This window comes from Zalophus californianus, chromosome 9 (assembly GCF_009762305.2).
Source record: "Zalophus californianus isolate mZalCal1 chromosome 9, mZalCal1.pri.v2, whole genome shotgun sequence".
Taxonomy (NCBI): Eukaryota; Metazoa; Chordata; class Mammalia; order Carnivora; family Otariidae; genus Zalophus; species Zalophus californianus.
In genome coordinates, this window is record NC_045603.1 from 55,749,998 (window position 1) to 55,755,697 (window position 5,700).

Consider the following 5,700-nt stretch of genomic DNA (forward strand, 5'->3'; position numbering starts at 1 on the left):
TCCACTGGCCTGTCAGGTGCCCTCCCACAAACCCACAGGGAGACATGCCCATCTGCACACCTGGATGTACACAGATGTGCCTCCAGTGTAATCTCCTCAAAAACTTTCATGTCCTATAATCTTAATCACAAGACTCCACCCAGCCTCCCACTGAGAAGCCTGAAAAACCTCATTCACCTTGCTTCTCACTGTCATATCCAGGTGGACACCAAATCTAAGTTATGCCCCAGAAATGACTATTAAGAATGTATTCTTTAGGCTACTCCAGTCATGAGGGATGGACGACAGCTGGGTCGTGGCAAGTGGCCTGCAGCATTTGCCTGTCGTTGCAATGAGTTTACCCCCTCAATCCAAAACCTCTCCTCAACGGACTAACAGGAAAGCCAGTAATGGGGAAACTTCCGTGAGGAATGGAGTACAAAGGCTACCTAGTACTTGTAGATGGCTATATGAACATGCAGCTCAAAAACGCAGAAGGATACATAGATGGAGCACTGTCTGGACATTTGAGTGAGGTTTTAATAAGGCGTAATAACGTCTTTTATATCAGGGGTATTGAACAAAAGGGGAAATGAGAGAATAGCATCTTTTGTGGTGAATTTTATATATATATATATACTTTTAGGCAATAAACATGTTTTTTAACTTGAAAAAAAAGGTATTCTTTTTCCATCTTTGTTGCCACTGCTTTTCAACGCAATCTTGCATCATAACTCTCCAGAACTGTTGCAAAAGTCTCCTGATTTGGGGGGCACCTGGGTGGCTCAATTGGTTAAGCGTCTGCCTTCAGCTCAGGTCATGATCTCAGGGTCCTGGGAGCCTCCTTCTCCCTCTCCCTCTGCCCCTCCTCCCTGCTCATGCACTCTCGCTCTCTCTCAAATAGATAAAATCCTTTTTTAAAAAAGTCTCCTGATTTTTTTTCTACTTACATTCCTACATTGTTTTTAGAGAATCTTCATTAAAATTTTTTTCTTTGGATTTAGAAAATAAAGCTGATTATTGCAATTCAACTTTGAAAACCCCAGAACTCTTATTTCTAGATGGTCATTGAATGAAGATTCCAACTTTTTGGTTTGGCAAACAAAACTCTTCACAATCCAGCCCACTTTACCTTCCAAATCATCTCTTCCTCCTCTGCTGCCCCACTGATCTTTTCTGGGGTCTTGGACACACCAGATCCTTTCATAATGCTCCCCGTACCTGAGTATCCCTCCCCTCCTGGAACATTTCCTCCCACCCATTTCTTTTTTTAGTTTAATAAACTCCAACCCTCCCTCAATATTCATCTTAGTATTATCTTATAAATCTTATAAGGTGAGGTCCTCAGTGAAACTTCTCTGGTACTTTTGAAAGACTGCATTGATCTCTCTGTTCCCACGGTCCTTTTTCTCATATCTCTGTAATATGATTACACCATGATATTACAACTTATCTGTCTCTTTCTTCTATCCAAAATAGACTGTGAGCTCCTCAAGAGCAGAGGTGCCAGTGTATTCATTTTTAAAGTACGTCTCCTAACCTTGACCTGCAACCACAAAATGTTTCTTCTAGGTGTTGTACACATTTCTCAAGTGACTGACTTGATGTGGTGACACAGGCAAGAAAATGTAGTTTGCAGCAGCTAATAAGTTTGCCCTGTAGAAATATTCATGGACTGGAAACTACCAGAGTCTCCAAAGATATCACTTTCTAAACCACTTATACTTATTCAGAGTCCAATTATTTAGCCAATGGTGGACTGTGCATTTTAGTAGGTACCCATTTAATTCTCTTATAGGATGGATTCTCTCCTTAAGTTCTGTTTACTTCTTTCATTATTCTCCATTCTGTCTTTTGCCAACCTTTCACAATCCATTTCTAAGCTTCTTGGAGCATTTGTCGTTCCATTTCTGAGGGATTTAGATCCACCCATTCTGCTTGTGCATGTAAGAGGAGAACCAAGAGGAAACAGGATGCAGAAGTACAGATCAGGGATGAGATGTGCCTGGGTCCTGTTCACCATCTCTACCCTGACAGGAACCAAGTCTCAGAAGCACCATCAAATCCAGGCAAACTCCTCTTTCCTCTCCTCCTCTGCCTATAATGGTGACCCCTTTAGTCACCTGTACAAAAACATGTCTAGATTTATGACAGTGTTCTTCATATATGACAGGTTGTCAGATAAAAAACAGGCCGGGATTGTTCTGTGGGATCCCAGAGGACAGAACTATGACCTGACAGAACTATGAAAGTGTAGAGAACAAATTCCGTAGCAATGAAAAGCTAACAGACAATGGAAGAAAGGTTTTTGTGAGGAGGTGAATTGCCTTCACAAAAAGCATTTAGGTAGAAACAAACATTTGTCACAAAATTTGTCAAGGAGATTCAGGAAGGAGGGATTTCTGAGGTGACTTCCAACAACAGGATCTATGAACTCTACATAACATAAAAACTCTTCTTTCTTTCTTTTTTTTTTTTTTGGCTATTTTTTTTTTTTTACCAGAATTCCAAAAGATTCAACTAAAATTATGAGGGCTACTGAAACAGATAGTATATGCTGTGGTTAGCTTATCTTCATGTCCTTTAATCAACCTTGTTGCAATCAAAATGCTAACTTTATTAGGAATGATTAGAAAAGTAAAAGTTGGCTGCACCCTGTGACTTTGAGTATGAATCCATTAGTAAACTTAAAGGGTTAATATATGTTTTTCTAAAGGACATAATTTACTAACAAGAAAAGAGAGGCCCTGTGAAGGAATTTATTTTGATCATTAGCTTGAAGTTTTGGGATTAAATAATGTGTTCCTTTCTTATGCTTTACTTGGTCACACTATTTTCTTCCTAAGTATTAAGGCATAGGAGTGAAGTCCCATGAAATCATTTCCAGAGTGATTTACAAAGTGAAAACTGTAGTAACTTATTGGGGGGAATTAGTTTTTAAATAGATTTGGATTTTACGTAACATTTGAATTACTTAATTGTCAAGCTATTTTGAGTTTATTTCTCAATTAGTGCTAACTGGCATGGCTTTGATTTTCCCCAAAAGAAAAATGCTTGTTAATTTGCAATGTCTGTCACAATAATGAAATATTTCAGAAATTAGATCTGCAACCCAGATTTATGTGTGAATCCTCAAATGGTCCAACCTGGGACTTTCCCTTTGTTTATGAAACACTTAGAATATTGCGACGTTACATTACCATGAAAATAGTTCAAGTTGTATTTTTGAAATGGTATCACATATGTGAGAAACTGGACACCAGGAGGGTTGTACCCATGGATAAATGGTTTATTGTGCATGACTTCAAAAGGTGGGTTTAAATAATGCTTACAAGAAACACTCACGTCTTGCCTCCTTTACACAGTTGGAACTAGTATTGAATGCTTGTTTGGAAAAGTGAGGGCAGGTTAAATTTTACACTTGGAAATTCACTGTTATATTTCCAGATTGCAGTCATCATAAACCAAGAAATTTTAAAGCTGGATGAATGTGGCAATGTGAGATAGGATGAATTAAGGGAAAATTACTGAGATAAAAGTGAAGAGCCTTCAATCTGGTCCCAGTTTCACTATTATTCAACGGTGATCTTTTGTAAAACTTTTAGCTTGATCTCTAAAATCAGGGAGAAAGAGGAATTGGATCACTTGGTTCTAAGATGTCTTCATAAGTTTTATGACGAAAAAGATATTTACATGGCTCATGTGCAATTGCCCCTTGGGCTTTTATATTCCTCTTCTTCCTCCTTAATTAACATGTACTCTAATATTAATTTACAACTAAACTGTAAAGTAAAATATAAAATAGTACACAAAGGTAATAATTAATAGTCATTCAACTGAAAACGGACAATTGTGGGTACACTACGTTTGTATAATCACATTTCACACTTTGCGCAAATGGTAGTAATGCTCTCTAAGGAAAATGCTCTAAAGGAAAATGGAATATGCATTATCACTCACTCATTCATCCGTTTATTCATACATATATTAAAGAACTGATGATTATGTTTCAGGAACTATTATAAGCTCTATATATGGTGGTACACAAAATAGACATGGTTCTTGTCATTGCATAGTTTATAATCTAATTGACAATTAATGGAAAGTATTTAAGTACTGAAGTACAAAGTGTGATGAAAGCTATAAAGAATCAAACAGAGCTCTGAAAGAGATTTACAGGGTGAGGCTTGGGTGTTACTTTAGATGGGCTGTAATTCAGACATAAAAATTGACCACATGGAACCACCTTGCTGTTGAGACCACCTTGTAAGAGGTAGTTTTCTGCTGCTGATGTTCTTATCAGGAATGACTGATTCCAGGACCATCATTTTAGGCAGTTTACAAAATGCAAAGGAGAAAGAAAAGATGTGGCTGGATGCTGCCCTGTGGACATCCCCTACCTCTATTCTCCTCCACATCCCACTGACTGTCTCCCCTGTCTGTAGACCCCCTCGTACCACCTGCGACCACATCATCAATCTCAGTCATTCTGAGGCTTCAGTTGTTCAACCCTTTTGCTTCTCTTCAAAAAACATTACAGACCCCTGATCTAGAGTATTGTATTCTAGGCAAGGACCATTTAGCTCTTTCAGTTGGGACCCTTGTCCTACCAAAAGACACATGGAGTTGAAAGATTGAGCATACAGAGCCAGTTCAACCAGTTTCAACAAGTGTCTTTCTCTAGAGAGTCCAGATGACTATGATATCCACCTTACAGGTTACTAAGGAAAGCAAATACGGTGAATGAAAACACATTTTGAAACTGTACAGTGCTATACAAATGTTTGTCCCATTTCTCTCCCTCTCCAATAGTCGCAATGCTCACTCCTCCCTCCCTCCCTCCCTCCCTTCTTTTCTTTCCCTCTCCTCTTACAACCCTTCTCCCTCTGTTTCCCTCTCCTTCATCTTCGTTCTTTCCCTTCTTCTCGTTCCTTCCGCCCCTCCATCTCCCTCTCTTCCCTTCTTTCCTCTTTTATTCTTTCTACTTCAAGACATTTTTGAGTTTCTATTATGTATCAGGAACTTTGTTAGTAAGTGCTGTACAAATATAAATAAAAACCATGATAAAGCACGGACTCTAGAATCAAACTGAGTCCAAAATGTATCTATTTATGCTGAGCATTTTGCACAGTTCTAGGATATTGTTCATGCTCAAACACGTCCAGAATTTACAGTTGGATAAAGAAAGGCAGAAGTAATAGTAAACTTTACTTAAGAAATATTATGGAAGTTTTCACAGAAAAGAGACCCTTGGAAAGGGTTTTGAGAGACGGAAGAGCAGCACTTACGTGGGAGCAGTGATATTGTGTTCTTGAATTAGTAAATTGAATAAATGGAAAGAAGTCATCACCCATTCATTCCTACAGACATTTACTGAGCACTGCTATGTGGGGACCAGCCTGGCTATTAAAGGTCTAAATGTGAATACGATGTTATTCAGGAAGGAATTGATAATATTTTAGGAATGGTAATGATATAGTTGTGACGCTGTTAGGTGTTATGTATGCATGTGTATAATACGTAAAGTATTTTATAGATAGATATATATCTATCCCTGTCTATAGATAGATAGATAAATATAGGTACCTACTTATCTTTTAGATCTATGTACCATCTACATGTGCTTCAGCCTAACCCAGAGTGTGAGGTGAGTGAGTGGGCATGAGTGTATATAGAAAAAACAGGATCGGACATGAGTTGACAAGGTTGGTAATAGGTACA

General features: G+C 38.3%; 1 pseudogene; it reads left to right on the top strand.

The window, feature by feature from the left end:
- Positions 1-270: 270 nt before the first annotated feature.
- On the top strand, positions 271-583 carry LOC113922373 (annotated as a pseudogene).
- The last annotated feature ends 5,117 nt before the right edge of the window (positions 584-5,700 follow it).